Source organism: Schistocerca nitens, chromosome 2, assembly GCF_023898315.1.
Source record: "Schistocerca nitens isolate TAMUIC-IGC-003100 chromosome 2, iqSchNite1.1, whole genome shotgun sequence".
In the NCBI taxonomy this organism is placed as follows: domain Eukaryota; kingdom Metazoa; phylum Arthropoda; class Insecta; order Orthoptera; family Acrididae; genus Schistocerca; species Schistocerca nitens.
The window spans coordinates 823,419,402-823,436,746 of NC_064615.1; the positions used below are offsets into that span (position 1 = coordinate 823,419,402).

At 41.2% G+C, this 17,345-nt stretch overlaps 1 long non-coding RNA gene across 3 annotated transcripts in view; it reads left to right on the forward strand.

Annotated features, from left to right (window-relative positions):
- The window catches only part of LOC126234654 (uncharacterized), a 42,053-nt gene that overhangs the window by 11,135 nt on the left and 13,573 nt on the right, over positions 1-17,345 (forward strand). Inside the window, exon 3 of one of the 3 annotated variants that reach the window (XR_007544760.1) lies at positions 6,351-6,458. The exons of the other annotated variants lie outside the window; for them this stretch is intronic. This is a non-coding gene — a long non-coding RNA (uncharacterized LOC126234654). Of the gene's footprint in view, positions 1-6,350; positions 6,459-17,345 lie in introns of those variants that run through there. 3 annotated transcript variants of the gene reach the window in all.

Consider the following 17,345-nt stretch of genomic DNA (forward strand, 5'->3'; position numbering starts at 1 on the left):
ATGAGGAATTTTTCACAGCGAAATGGGAACGCCAAGGTTTTAAAAAAGGATGATGTAAATAATACGATCATCATCAGAGAAACCAAAATCATCGACAAGTAGGGGAAATAATGTTTCTAGGAGTAGTAAAGTCAGGCTGATAAATTTTGTATAAAAGCAATAACTGCTCGTCATTTGTAACGGCAGTCCTCGATGTCGAGTCGTGCTTGCGCTACAGACTGCACGCGCGAGCTGCACCATGCAAAACAAGAATCACGAAACTGTACACATGGTGCAGCTTACTGTGGTGCAAAGCACGTAGCCCATGTGCCGTAGGACAAGTCGCTATGTGGAACAGGGGTTCACGCTATACATTGTTGCAGACAGATACTGTAGATATGTATGGGTCTGGTGACCGTCACGTATGCGTTGCTTATAACAGTATGCTGTCCCCATAGTGTAGTGGTATGGGCACATCTTCTGTGGTTTGGTTTCGTCGACGGGCTCTGGTTCTTCGAACTAGGTATGTCGAAGCCTGTATGGCAGTATTGAAACACTCGCCGCTGGCCATGTTGCAGCTATTTGAAAATCTTCTGGTTCACAAAGCAAGTCAAGCATTTCACAAATTTTTGTGAATGAAACCGAATGGGTGGCCCAGGTGTCTTATCTCGGACCAAATGTAAAACTATTGTTTGACTGTCATCCAGACCGTCCCAAAACATTTTAAAACCTAACTGCTGTTGGGGGATTGGAAATAAATGTTTACAGATATCTATCACGACTTGAGAAAAGTCGATTACAGGAGCTTGAGGGCTTCGAAGGGCAGAGGTACAGATTACTGACAGGCCAACAGTTAATGTTACCAGTCATACAGATAATTTGAAGAATTTCCCCTTTCCAATCACTTCCTTATTGCCTTCTCCATTTCCATTTAACTGCATCTTCATCGATCTGCCTAATGTACTCATAGCTAAGCATGCTCATGTCGTGCTTTTCTTCCACCATCCTTGCACCTACAGTATTCAGCAACGATTCGTATCGTCATACTCCTATATGTGCAAGCATTCTCGTATCTCTTAGATTCACTGTGTTCGAAAAGAAATACATCATTCGTTCTTTATGAAGCTTCTTGTTCTCTATTGACAACATTTGCTTATTCTCTCATTTCCGAACGTCTTCATTCTTTACTTAATCACTCCATCTGATCGTCAGTAGCTTCATTTCGAAGACTTCTTATCGTTTCGTTTCTATTTTCCCCATTGTCCTCTTTTCGCATCATATAGAATTATGCTCCAAACGAAGCCTTCCATGAATCTTTTTTACTGTCTTATTGTTAACTTTTAGAAATTATGCATTTTTATGGAAAACGCGTTTGCCTTATGCAATCCTTGCTACAAATATTATGTCTTTCTTGCATCTACCTTTTTCATGCACTGCACTTCCGAGACAAAAACGTATCTACCTCTTCTAGCGGCTCTTGTCTGTTTGACAATTAACCATACAGCATATTCACCTGTTGTTCAGACCACTACATTTTTGTTTTATTAACGTCCGAATCATAGCCATCATGTCCATTTCTTAAGCATCATTCCCAGACACTGGTTCTCTTTAGCGGATAATGACTTTGCTCTTGAGAAACGCACTAGACGTTCTAATTTTAAGTCGTAAGTTGTGGAAGTTATGAAGACTGCTGTTTCTGCTGCAAGGCCCTCGCAACCCTTCAAGGTGTTGACTTACGGAACAAAAAAAGTTTGATTTGTACCTTGTCTCATCGAAGTACATTGGTAGCTCCAAACTAGGGATCATCAAAGCTACATGGCTATGAATCACCAAAGATCATCTAAGAGTGATTTTAGTGATATCCGAGATAGAGAAACATAACGTGTACTGAAGGTAGGCATCACTCATAACCATATAATAACTGCAATACTTCCAAGCCTGAATAGTGAGGTACCTCTCAGGAAATTATAAAGAGGGACTTAAGGTAAAAGCTTGATTTTATGAGTGAGGAAACCAAATAACACTTTTCAAGAATTCTGTCGTTCGAGGAGCCTATTGATGATGGTGGTGAGCAAGGACTGTTTCATAATATTTCTTCTGGACTTAGACCTTTTCAAAGTTCCTCAACTTTTGTAAAAAATAATGTTAATTCTTTTTGATAAAGTTTCTTATTACCTAGTTTTTCTGTATTTAAAATAAAAGTTTGTACCAACTATGTTCCTCCACAGATGTAATTTTCACTCCGCCCCCAAATAGTTTTGTTGGCACTTAGATCACTTTGTCCCGACACACTATAAATGTTTCAAAAATGTCATCTTAGTGTTCAAACGTTCAACAAAAAGGATACATTTTAAACTTCAACACATTTGCGGAATCTCTCGCAACAAATATGTTAGCAATAATGAAAGAGGATAAACTTCGTCATTAGGCTGGGATCAATGACTAATCTTTAAGCTCTAAATTTTATTTTCTGTAACCTCTGAGAGAAAGTTACAAAACTCATCTCCTAGCAGTATATTCAAACAGTGCTAGGATTATGACGATCATCTCAAATAATAGTTTTAAGATAATAGAATAAAGGGTTGTGTCACTCACTCGCAGAAGATGAAACAAAACAAACTGTAATAACACAAAATATCCGGTAGTAGAACAAGAGAACAAGGATCCTGGCATGGACGAAGCACACTGTCTTTGTGAAGAATATAATTATTTAATGCATTAATTTCTAATGAAGGATGTAATAAGAGAGCAATTTCAGCAAGGATACTTCTAGTCAAACTAGCCATAAATAAAATTAATTCCCTGATATCCTCAGAGTATCAAAGTATGTTACTCTACAGAGCAGAAAGATGGATAATGAAACTGAAAGACTCATGAAAATCAGGAGTTGTTGTATTGAATGTGGACGCTATAATATAACACTAATGGTGCAATATAAACGAAAAGGTGAACTCGAATAAATTGAAAGAGCGTAGGCTGAAATGCTATGGCCGCTTAAAAAGAATGGGGAAAGATTTTTGACTGAGGAAAGAATGGGAGTAGCTGTCAGAAGACAGAAGAATAAAAGGGAAAGAACTAGAGAACCCAAGAGAAGACTTGTCAAAATAAGTATGTTGGTAATGAAAGGAAGAGGAATGCAAGGAGATATTTTGCGAGGTAGTGATCCTTGGAAGTAAGGGTGCAAGAAATTGCCTAGTAAGGATGGGTAAACACTAGAAAAATCACAGAGTGACTGATATAAGTAAGAACGTAAAAAGTAAAATTAAATGAGCTAAATACTTGTAAAGGATAGGGTCACAACATAACTAAGTGTACATTCGGCTCCCAAATCCGGTGTGCGCAACCAGATTTTGCAATACTGATTCCGCTTGGTCATGAAACATTCCAGTACCAGATACCTACACTGCAAATGCAGTTTTTACAGCTGAATAATCGATAGTCGCTCCTAATTAAGCCTTCTATCGTTTCTAAAACATGCTTGGTTTCTCACGTTCTTACTAGCTTTTAAAAATACAGATTAATCTCGACGGAGTGACCTTTTGTAAATCGAAGGTGAAGGATAAAACATTAAACTGATCAAACAGTTGTCAACCTCTTATGCTTAACTGACGAGAATCAGCCATCGCCTTGATCAAATGAGAAACTGGAACAGGTAATTTCCAGAGACCATTACTGTAAAACAAATAACGATCGGAAAACACATATTTGACCCTGCTAGTAAACTCGATTCAGGTATTAACATGTATACTCGTCAGCGAAATTCTGTTTAAGACTTTCAATTTTAGTCTTCCGTAGCTTAAAAGACTGAGCGACAAGTGGTATTTCGGCAAATGCCTGGGCACGACAATAGGGCTCGCGTGAGTATGGGCCAAAATTGTTAAGTCTATGAAATTTTCCGTGCTACGTTTCACTCAATGAATACCTTTGCTAATTTATGTCATGCTGAAGTGTTCATTATGAGTTGTATTGGAGATGAATGTGACAACTTTTTTCTTTGTCAAAACCGCTGAAGTGGCTACATTATAGCCTCAGAATTTGGAGCAATTCATTTTCCATACCCCAAGAGTTAAGTCCTTCTCCATTTACGCTGCAATTAATGAATATGTCTTGTTCATATCTTCAACACTGCAGCAGCCGGAAAATAAATTATTTCTTTCAAGTAGATTACTCGTATAATAAACAGCCGACTTGGCGAGACATACGTAGAGACATATCGAAATAGCTATACGTAGCAGCGTTTTGTTCTCCCTCTCGGTCGCTATCATATTTCAGCATTCATTTGCACGTACTGCAGGACTGGAAATACGAGTATGAACCGTAACGGCTTATTGCGTCAGTAACCGCCAGCGCTTGCCTCAGCTTTCAGCGCACCACGCGGCGACCTTCAGCTGTTACGTAACTCTTCTGACCTAGTGACGTCCAATCCAAAGAGATGACAAGAGATAACTCTGCGTAGGTCGGTAGGTTCACCTGCTTACAGTAGCTTTGTTAGCGATTAGGGGTTAAAGCGAAACCTAGAGATATTCTGAACATGTTTTGATTCTTGTCTCCACATTTGACACATTAAAGTTCAAATGGCTCTGAGCACTATGGGACTCAACTGCTGTGGTCATAAGTCCCCTAGAACAAACCTAACTAACCTAAGGACATCACACACATCCATGCCCGAGGCAGGATTCCAACCTGCGACCGTAGCAGTCGCACGGTTCCGGACTGCGCGCCTAGAACCGCGAGACCACCGCGGCCGGCGACACATTAAAGGAATGCATCGATTTGGTAATGGCAACTATTGCCTTGTGTAGGAAACACCTTCATAGTTCGTAATCGGAGTTCAGCAGAAATACAGTGAAACGCCAAAGAACGTGGTATAGGCATGTATATGCAAGTAAAGAGTTATGTAAACAGGCGGAATACGGCGTCTGGCGCAGTTGTTAGATCGGTTACTACTCCTACAATGGCAGGCTATCAGGATTTAAGTGGGTTTGAACGTGGTGTTATAATCGGAGAACGAGCCATTGGACACAGCATCTCCGAAGCACCGATGAGGTGAGGATTTTCCCGTACGACCATTTCACGAGTGTATCGTGAATATCAGGAATCCGGTAAAACATGAAATCTCTGACATCGCTGCGGTCGGAAAAAGATCCTGCAAGAACAGGACCAACGACGACTGAAGAGAATCGTTCAGCGTGACAGAAACGCAACCCTTCCGCAGATTACTGCAGATTTCAATGCTGAGCCATTAACAAGTGTCAGCGTGTGAACCATTCAACGAAATATCACCGATATCGACTTTCGGAGCCTTGATGATTCCACCCTTGATGACTGCACGACGCAAAGCTTTACGGCTCGCCTGGGCCCGTCAACACCGACGTTGGACTGGTAATGACTGGAAACATGTTGCCTGGTCGGACGAGAATTGTTTCAAATTGTATCGAGCGGACTGATGTGTACGGGCATGGAGACAACCTCATGAATCCATGGACCCTGCATGCCAGCAGGAGACTGTTCAAGGTGGTGGATGCTCTGTAATGGAGTGGGGCGCGTGCAGTTGGAGTCATATGAGACCCCTGATACGTCTAGACACGACTCTGACAGGTGACACGTACGTAAACATCCTGTCTAATCATCTGCATCCATTCATATTCATTGTGCATTCCGACGGATTTGGGCATTTGCAGCAGATCAATGCGACGCCCCACACGTCCAGAATTACTACAGAGAGGCTTCAGGAACACTCTTCTAAGTTTAAACACCTCCGTTGGCCACCAAACTCCCCACAGATGAACATCATTGAGCATTCCTGGGATGCCTTGCAACATGCTGTTCGGAAGAGATCTCCACACACTCGTACTATTACGGAGTTATCGACAGCACTACTTCAGACATTATAGACGAGTCCATGCCAGGTTGTGTTGCGGCACTTCTGCGTGCTCGCGAGGGCCCTGCACGATATTAGGCAGGTATACCAGTTTCTTTGGCTCTTCATTGTATATTGTTCTTGCTTAAATGATGTTTGTATTAATAGCAGGGAAGAGAGAATTATGAAGAGGAGTAAAAATACCTTCAGTTAAAAACACGATAAAATTCAGAGACAACTGTGAAAAGCCATAACGCTTGAGTTTCTTCTGAAACAAGATTTGACAGACAAAATAAAAGTACAGTATTTCATATTTTACATGCACTCCATGTGCAACGTAATGTGAAACATCAGTGCGTTATTCCATAATTTTACTGTGAAATAAAAAGTGAAAATATTTGGGTAATATATGAAGAGGCAATATATTTCCAGGTGGTATAGTCACCTGAGGCAATAAAGTAGTGGGACAAGGTATGTCTGAGTGTAGTGCCATGAAATTTTCCTATCACAGGAGCAGCTGTGGCAGGGGGCATCGTTGTTCTCCTTACGAAAACCGGTGCAGTCATGGACTGTGCTGCTGATCCCGGCAGAGGTTCGAGTCCTCCCTCGGGCATGGGTGTGTGTGTGTGTCCTTAAGATAATTTAGGTTAAGTAGTGTGTAAGCTTAGGGACTGATGACCTTAGCAGTTTAGTCCCATAAGATTTCAGACACATTTGAACTTTTTTTTTTTTTAACTTACGAAAACAAAGCCATAGCCAGTTGATCTAGCCTCCTTATGTAAACGAAGACCTCACTTTTGCTCTTAGGTTATGTTTATGCATGCCTAATTTATGAGCCTAACGTAAACAAACTGCCCACTTATGTTCTTTCAACAGTGGCCATCAGATGTTTATATTGCTGTTATTTATGATTTCTTCCAAGTTGCTTGCTTTATCTCCAACACTCTTCTTCACTTGTTAGTTGAAAAAAGTGGCAGGGTGACCTGCCTTATCTTAATTACTATGGCTCAAAAATAACGTCAGACATTTGACATTATGGTGGATGTGTGAAAACTGTGGAAATTCAAATGGGCATTATCCTTTAATTTATGACCCACTTACCTTAATTACTATAATTTATGACCCACCATATTATAACCATATCTTAATTCATATGATTTATAACTTACTATCAATATGTGCCTCCCTCTATATTAATGTGAGTCGTGTCTCAGTTAATATAATTTTTTACCCAAAAATGATGTCATGAAATTGACTGATGAGCATTCTCATATATGACCACCTTCCATTGCACTTTCAAGTTCGTCATCCAAAGACATAAGTAGACTGAAGAGGTCTTGGCACTTCAACATATGACTAGCTTCAGTTGCTACTTACAGTTTTGGTGCAATTTGTTACAGTTTTAGGGATGTTTTCTCCCCATAATCCAAATATCCACTTTTACATATCGTTATCGAAAAACTTATAATGCTTAACAACAATTCTCCATTCCTGATTTTCTCCTAGTATTTTGAATACTTCTCAAAGTCGTCATCCAAAGACACTTAAATATGAGCCTTTTAATGTTTAACAATTACCACATGGTAGGTTACAGTGGGAAAGGAGTGTATATTTAACTAAACAATCACCATGTAGGGAGGGTCATTGCAACCCATGTGTCTGATAGGTCCTGTACACATTGAGTATTTTGTATGACATGCACTGGAGCAGTCTTACCACTGTCATAGTGTGTTGGGGCCACCACAGCCTCCGAGCGACTGGGTAGAGATGGAACTGCTTCTGTACTGTTCAGTGAAGAGACTATAGCTGCAGAAAGAGGACCACATGTGAAGAACCGCCTGCCCACATTCCCCACCATGCTGGAGAACCGACAGGTATTGCAAGCACTGCACCACCACCCATGGCAGCATCGAAACGGAGGCTGATCCTTCCAGAGCCATTTCTAATTGCAAAAATTATTCGGTCAGTGTGCATTATGTACACATTACGTTCTCTAAAGTATCTGGATACTTCTGTAGTGCTGTGCTCTCACTACAGCTGTTGTAAAGTGGCCCATACACAGAGTCCTGGGCCGGCCGCGGTGGTCTAGCGGTTCTGCCGCTGCAGTCCGGAACCGCGGGACTGCTACGGTCGCAGGTTCGAATCCTGCCTCGGGCATGGGTGTGTGTGATGTCCTTAGGTTAGTTAGGTTTAAGTAATTCTAAGTTCTAGGGGACTTATGACCTAAGATGTTGAGTCCCATAGCGCTCAGAGCCATTTGAACCATTTGAACAGAGTCCTGATTGGAATCTTAAAAAAAAAATTATGTTCCCCTCATCCAGTGCCAGAGAACAGAGATAACATTTGTGCTTGACTTTGTTCTGCTGTGCAACCTGCCTAACACAGGCAGCAGATAACTGCCTTAAAGATGCTCTAATTTTATAACATTAGAAGCTCCATATACAATACGATTGCAATAACATCCACCCCTGTTCCAGTTGTGTGTAAAGATTTATTGTTGCTAAATCCCAATGTTAACTTTAAATTATCACCATGGTCACTTCACGAGACGTATGTGCGAGAAGGTAATATACTGTTGGTATTTTTTCAACAGTAAACCTAGCCGAAGTGTTGTAGACGTCTTTAAGAAAACTTTTTATTTGCCAAATCGCAAGGATGTATACATCGATTACTAGTTTCGACCAGTTAAACGGCCATCTGCAGATGGAAGTATACAGATGGCTACAGGCCAATGTTCATAATATAAAGTATAGATGAAGTTAATGATTTCATAATGGCTGTAGGAGTACATAATGGAAAGCAGTGTCTACATCAACTACTGAAGCAAGGCACTTTGTCACAATCATGTTTCTAGTTCCAAATTATAAGATGAAATCGAATTAAATTTACAGAAATAATCCATAGTCATCAATGAAAAATTATGTACAAAAAGATGTTTTGAATAACATTTACCTCAGTCATTTTAGTTACAATGCGTACATATTATGTATGCTGTACACCATTGGATTGTGCAGTATAACAGATACACCATAGTGATGTAATGAGACACCATTATGAGTCACCTTGTCTGTTGACAGTATCAGATGAAGCAATCCTGCTGACAGTAATAGGCAGATTGACAGATACTGTGCATACCGACTTTTGAGTCACTAAAAATTCCATCAGGTGGCAATCCAGTAAATATACAATACTTTTACAGAACAATATAAAATAATGAAAATGTGCAGAAATTTAAAACCAGCTAGTATATTACAATGTTTTATACACGAAAGTATGAAAGCTACACATGTAGTTAGAGAAAATTTTTCCCCAGGTTCTGTTTTCGTAATCATTCCAATTTAGATCATGCCAGCCGAATACTTCCAGGTATTTTATGCTTGTAAATGTTGCCACCAATAGCGAAATTAAACAGTATTGGGTCTATTCGCCTATTTAAATCCAATATATTATGTTTACTTTTGATCCCTTAATAGAGATCAGCCTTAGTTTATTCTTCTTCTTCCTAAGAACTGTGGAATAATATTATTTGTGGGAACATTAGTAGAGTATGACACTTAATTTTTTCTTAAGACCTGTTGAATAACAATATGCACAACATCCACTCCACCACATTTAAATACACTGAGGTGACAAAAGTCATAGTATATCTTCTAGTATCACGTCAGACCTCCTTCTATATGGCGTAGTGCAGAACTCAACAAGTCGTTGGAAGCCTCCTGCAGAAATACTGGGCCATGCTGCCTCTACAGCCATCCATAATTGAGAAAGTGTTGTTGGAGCAGGATGTTGTACATGAAATTCGATTATGTCCCATAAAGGTTCGAAGGGATTCAAGTTGTCCAGAATCTTCTTAAAACAAATGACATCGTTGTTTGGTAACATGAAGTCCATGAATGGCTCCATATGCTCTCCAGATAGATGATCATAACCATTTCCAGTCAATCATCTGTTCACTTTGGGCAGAGGACCCAGTCCATTCCATCTAACCACAACCAACACCTTTATGGAGCCACCACCAGCTTGCATAGTGACTTATTGACAGCTTGGGTCAATGGCTTCGAGGGGTCTTTGCCACCATCAGCTCTCACTATTTCAAATCGGGACTCACGTGACCAGACCATGGTTTTCCATTCGTCTAAGGTCGAACCAATGTTGCCACGTGCCCAGCAGAGGCACTGCAGTCTATGCCGTGCTGTTAGCAACGACTCTCACGTCAGTCGTCTGCTGCTGAAGCCCATTAATGCCAAATTTTGCCACTCTGTCCTAACGGCTACGTTCTTCGTATGGCCCACATTGATGTCTGCTTTTATTTCATGCAGTATTGCTTGTCTATTAACACTGACAACCCTATGCATACTACACTGCTCTCGATCGTTGTCCATGTTGAGATGTTATGACTGAAATTTGATAGTCTTAGCACATTCTTGACACTGCAGATTACTGAATATTGAATTCTCTAACGATACCCGAAATGGAACATCCCATGCATTTTGTTCCAACTGCTATTCCGCGTTCAAAGCATGTTAATTCCAGTCGTGCAGCCATAATCACATCGGAAACGTTTTCGCCTTAATCACCTGAGCACAAATGACAGCTCTGCCGAGGCAGTGCCCTTTTATACGTCGTGTACACGAAACTACCGCGGATTGTATATGAGCATATTGCTATCCCATGACTTCCGTCACCTCACTATACAATGTAAGCAACCTTTTTGAAGTGAATTAAATGTGAATGGATGTCTATAAAAACATTAGTGTATTATTTAATACAGTAAATGTTCATGTATCCAGTGTTTTGAGAGTACTCTAATGCATAGCCACTTCCTATTGCCATTAACAGTAAATGCTCATATTCTGTATTTCCCAGTCGTACACTATGTCGAAAATAACAAATATGCACATCTGCAATGACCTGCTTCCCCCGATAGCAATTTGTACTCTTCTCTTGTGGAAGTTGTCTTCGTCATACATTATAGTTTCCTTTTGCTCACATATAACACGTTAACTGCACTTGAAGAAGTAATTTCTTTAATAGGGAACAATTTAAGTTCATTTCACACATTGGTTGTTTTCCCTAAGATCTGTATTATAACATTGTTTGTGGGAACCAGTCATAATTCTATTGTACCTATATTTGATGGTATTGTGGAGAATGATGTTCTAAAGCGATACATACTGCAAAACCCCGATCTATATGCGACATTTTAATGACTGTGATCAGTGAACAGAGATCTGTAATCATCTGTGTCTACTCTGTATGCATACAGCTACTCCACCCCTCCAAAACACCTATCTCAGGAGAAAATTTAGGGGTGTATATTTATCAGATTATCAGCCTCGGTGCCTTTTTAATGAGAGGTTTGACTCCCAGGTAAATATTATGACTCACTCAGGTGACAGTCAGTGTCAAGATCACATTGTAGTGCTGTGAACATGAATAAGAACAACATGCTCAAAGATAAACTCGGAATTTGCTCCCCCGAAACTTTTCCTCTTCTCTTCTCCTTCTTAGGTTCGTGAAATACTTGTTCCATTTTCCCAATTCCACCCACATTATACAGCGTCCCACTGCAATCCTGAAGTGTCCTTGTGACTATAAATTGCAGCTTAATAGCATCATCTTCAGCCAGAAAACACATATCAGGGTATTTTATACGATTACCCAGCCTTAAATGTATGTATCACATCTTTTAATTTAAACATTTACAATGGTACCACAGCTGTGTGGTTGGATAAGGAGGTGAATTGACATTTTATTTTAATATCAAGGGAGGGGGGTTGTTTTATTTATGTGAATATTCTATCTCAATCATACGTTTCTGCAGACCGCTAAGGTATCCACAGTAACTTCCACAAAAAAAATGGCTCAAATGGCTCTGAGCACTATGGGACTTAACTTCTGAGGTCAACAGTCCCCTAGAACTTAGAACTACTTGAACCTAACTAACCTAAGGACACCACACACATCCATGCCCAAGGCAGGATTCGAACCTGCGACCGCAGCGGTCGCGCGGTTCCAGACTGTAGCACCTAGAACCGCTCGGCCACTCCGGCGGGCCTAACTTGCAGAATCACTGCACTGGGGTGGATGTATATAATTATACAATGTATTGGTATCACTGCCAAAGGATTTGTTACCGTACATGTCTAATACAGTGTAAACTATCCAAAACATCCGCTTCTTATCCATGTCTCCCATGTCCAAAGTCTAATGTAAACGGATATATATTACTGTATGTCACAGTAGTGCTATAGACGCATTTCTGTTTGAAACATCGGTTTTTTTAAGACCTGTAAATAACATTGTCTGCAGTAATTCATTCCAATTCAGTAATGTCTGTATTTGACGGTATTGTGGAGAACATTTTTCTGGATTGAAATGAATATGTTTTCCAGCTTTAATATAATACCTATGGGTAATGCTTATGGCATCTCTGTTGGAATCTCTATTAGGAGTCTCTCTATAATTTTCAGGCAATTAATTAAAGCTGTAGGCAGACAAAAGATAATTTATAATTCTTGCACTGTCTTGATTGTTGGGAAGGTTTACTTGCTCACCAATCAACTTTCAGGTATTCTTGTATGCTTCCATTAGACAAACTGCAGAATACAATTAAACACCACCACAGAGCAATTGTTCTGTAAGCTATTAATTAGTTGACCTCACATAGAGGCGACTGCCGCATCGTACAGTGGAGCACATTCTAAATACTCTTTGTTAGTATTTAACACAATTGTACAGTCCATAGGTCAGACACACCACTGACTCAGTAGTTTTATATCATAGCTTCTAACCTGGTAATACCATGTTCTTTAACCAAGGAAGACACAAAATGTTCTTGTAGTCTTGTATCTGAACACTTTATAAAGTTGATAAGGCAGCTACTGATAACTTTGTTGTTTCTCAGACTCGTGATTTGACATATGAATTTGTTATACACATATCCTTGGTTACAAGTGGAGCTTGCCCACCTTAAACAGTCTTATCATTGATTGATGTAACATTACTGCTCCTCTGGTAGTATTCTTCTTGCACACAGCAGTCATGGTTTGATGTTAGGTAGTCATATGTCTCCATTTTATTAAAAATCCAAGCCAAATCTTGCATTATATCCAAGTTGATAAGGTGAGATTCCAGGCAGCAGGTCCAATGATTGCTTCCAATGGACAAAGTGTTTGATGAGGAAGCTCCTTCAAACTAATCCATTAGGACATTAATTTTAATGTCAGCCAACGGGGTAGGCTAGGACACACGTGGCTGCACAGTGACAGGTGGAGGCATACGAGAGTCACCAGCAACTGATGGGGCAGGCACTGCCTGGCTGGTTGTGTGCAGAGCGTCATCCATTACCATGTCCTCTGCTGGGTTGAAGAAGTGCGGGGCAGTGGGATCTGTCCAGATTTATGCCAGTTTGACCCTGTCGATCGAGACTTTAGCAGGCCTACCATGATACATGATCTCTAACATCTTCCCACTGCAGGTTATCATGCAGATCAGCTGAAGTGTCTGTGCGCAGCATCACATGCATGCAGTGCTGTAAGTCTGCATGAACAAATGCTTTTCTGGCACCATGCCATGTTGGTGGGTCTGATCGGAGGCCAGCCATGTGGCTGCACAGGCATTCTGCTACTGGTGGGAGTGAGTTGTTATGCGGTGATGGTACTACTTCCATGAATTCTCTGGGGATGGCAAGTGACTGATCATAGGTGAGGTCTGCAAGTGAGATGCCAATGTCTTCCTTCAGTACCACACTTAGTCCGAGGAGTACGAGAGGTAGTGCTTCCATCCAGGTGATGTCATGGCATGTCAGGGATGCCTTCAGTGTCCAATGAAGCCACATGACCATGCTGTTAGATGCTGAGTGATAGTTTGTCATGTTGTGTAGCCATGTGCCACACAGTTGGGTAATGTGTTTGAACAGCGCACAGTCGAACTACTGGTCTCAGTCCATCGTTAGGTGGCTGAGACAGCCGAAGTGCGCCACCCAGATGTCAACAAAGGTAGTAGCGACTGTCCTGGCATTGATGTCCACATGGGCGCTGCCTCTGGCTAGTGGGTGAAGTGCTCCACCGCTGTAAGGAGCTAGTGCTTATCTCAGGATGGCGGAAGCAGGTCTACAATGTCCATGTGAACATATGTGAAGCTGTATGTCACATTGGGGAGGGTGACGATGGGCGCATGGGTGTGTCTCCCGACTTTGGCGCACTGGCGAGTGTCCACTGATGACAAACCTTCCAGAGTCCAGGCTAGACGAAACGTGCTGCCACAAGTGACACCACGGTGTTTGCACTGGTATGTGATAAGCTGTGGACAGAGTTGAAAGTGGTGCACTGGAACTTTTTCGGGAGAAATGGGAGATGTGTGCCTGTCATAACATAATACCAAATCTTCTGTGAGGAGCCAGGGATGGGCATCAGTTCTAGATTAACGCTGCTGGACGAATCGTATTGGAAGCTGTCCAATTCTCCATCGCCATCCCATCCTTGTGCGACATCTTCAAAGTTCACCGGAGAGGATATGACTACATGGTCACAGGACAAGCAGTTGGTTATGAAGTTATCCATCCTGGAAATATGCCGAATGTCTGTAGTGAACTGGGACACTTACTCCAACTGCTGTAGTTGGCGTAGTAAACAGTTGGTGTTGTTCCTGAAAGCACATGTTGTAGGTTTATGGGCGGTGAAGATAAGGAAATGGTAGGCTTCTACCAACAAGCAGAAATGTTCCACTGACTGATACTCGGTGAGCAGTTCATGGTCATAAGCGCTCTAAGGCACTGTACTGCCGACAACTTCTGCAAGAAGCAGCTGAGTGGCTACCAACTGCCTTCAGCACGTTGTTGAAGCACTGTGCCGATAATGGTCTGGTTGACGTCCACAGTGACAGCTAACTCCACATCGTGTATTGGATGAGTGAGCAACACCATTTAGATGCAGTAAACCTTTGCTCCATTTCATGAGTCCAGGTAACTGGAGACCTTCCTTTCACCATGGGGCCATGATGCGCAGTGGCCAGTGGTTCAAGCACTGCAGGAGCATTACTCAGATGGCGCCAGTAGAAGCTGACCATCACGAGATAACAACGTAGGTCTTTGTGAGTTTCTAGGTGTGGATTTGGTAGGGGTGATTAGGTGAGCAAGAAACTCAGTCTCACTGACCACAAACAGACATTTCAATGGAGGAGCCAGAAAAAGGTTGTTATGCGTCTGTGGTGGAGTTGGGGCATCTTCAAGAACATGGAGATGTCGTCCAGGTGCGCGAAGCAGCTTGATAACCCTAATAAGACGCCATCAGGAAAGGCTGCCAAGTCTGGGCAGCATTTCTAAAGCTGAATGTCATGAACGTGCTCTCGAAAAGCCTGAAGGGAGTGGTAATCACGGTTTTTTTTAATGTCTTCAGGTGCCTCTGGGATCTGCATATATGCCTTTGCACAGTTGATTGTACTAAAATAGTCCCACCTGCCAAGGCGTGGCTAAAGTCCAGCAGGTGTGGCACGGGATATCTGTCTGCCATTGTCCTTGTATTTAGCACACGGTAGTCCCCACATAAGCGCCACGAATTGTTATTTTTGGGCACCAAATGTAACGTAGAAAATCCGAGTCGATGTCTACGAGGTACCTCGCACCCCCACTCCATTCTGCCACAAACAGATGCTTCGATATAAAACTGCAGCTTGATGCATCTAGGTACAATTGCAGCTGGCATTTGGGTGTGAGCAAGCGGTATGGCACTTTGTTGCTTCACTGCCAAAACGGGCATTACACCAGCAGATACTTCTTCGAGTCTGCTGTGACATCAGCAGGATATCACTAGAGCAACTATTGCTGCAGTGCTGGCCACACGGGTTGCATTATCTGTAGCCTGTTCTGCTGGTGGTGCGCTGTCTGCTGCCTTCCTGCTGTGAGTGCGTCAACCGATCTACCTGTGCTCTGAGTGCTGCTACCTTCGTGGCCAAGTTCTACAAGAGGTGCTGAAGATTGGTGTCCATTGCCAGGCTGTGTGAGGCGTGTGTCCCCATGGAGTGTAGGTGCCTGATTATAAGGCTAACGTACGTATTTTCCAAAACTGTAAATATAGCACTACTTCTTCTGTGGTTAGCGTTTCCATCACTCATCAAAGCATGTACAAGGACTACATAGGGTCATTAGCGTACAGTAATCACTACTGTAACCCTTGATGCTAAGACTGCAAAAGACTGTACGTCTATTTTATTCAGTACCCTTAGGTCCAGGCACACATAATTCGCGCATGTACTGATTTCATAAAAATATGTTGTTCTAATAGTAGTGTGGTCAGAAAACATAGTTATATTTATTCAAATCTTCATTAGTTCAAGCAGTAACTATCTAACACTTTTCTAATCATAATGCACCTCACTGTCAGCATGTGAACTAGTATATGAAAGTTGTGCTTTGCATACTTGGAAGCTGCATTGCTTTACAACACAGTATCATCCTACAGTATGTGAGTACTGCTCTAAATATATCCTAACTTCATTTTCTATGTAGCAAAGAAATGACCTATTGATGTATTTTAGCAGAGCTGTTTTCTCCAGAACTTCCTAAGCAATCACACTATTTATTTATTTACCCTGATCTGAATAAGGCCATCAGGCTCTCTCTTACATCGACCAAGGTTTCACACATACAGTACCTTTTTTACATAATAACAAGTTAATATGACAAATAGTATTAAAATGATTTGAATGTCTATATAGACTGTGAGTAGAAAATACTGACCATGAATTAGTAAAGTTAATACTCGCAGTACTTGTACTACTGCTACTGCTCCCACTAATAATGATAAGAGTAATAATAATAATAATAACAATAATGAATCTGAAATATCTAAAAATAATTTGTAGGTGTACGAAATAGATGTTTTCGGATATAGCGAGTTCTGGGGAAAGGAAATAAGAATACTGGGAAATAAGGAAGATCTGGTTGAAAAGAATACTGTACAAACGTAACAAATGTGTATAGGGACAATAATAATCATTAATTTTGCTTTAGTAGAAGTGTCATTAATTTCCTTCTGAAGCTGAAGGCGTTATTCAATTCTGTAATATAACTCAGGATGTTCTTGCTACTGAGAAGGACTTCAAGAAGGTACCTGAATGATGGAGTGGAGTGGAACAGAAAGGTTTTTGCTCTGATGGGAATGGGTGTTTCTGCTATGTCATTCAGACAAGAGCATTAAGATTGAGGAGACATATGAGGGACAGTGTAGGTTGACATGACAGTAGAGAAAATAGAGGGTATGGAAATCTCTGCACTTGTCTGCACACAGCCAAGATATCCGTGCATATGATGGTGAAATATGATCAGAGTCGATCGTCATGGATATAATGAACAAAGGTATTCATAAACAATTCCAGGCGCCTTGAGCTTTCCTGAGAAAGGCCTTGTAGGATAATACCACTATAAGCAATAATTGGATTTATATGTATTTATACAAATTTCTTTTGTAGGTAATGAGGGAAGAGCTTTTTATAATTTTGTAGGGTA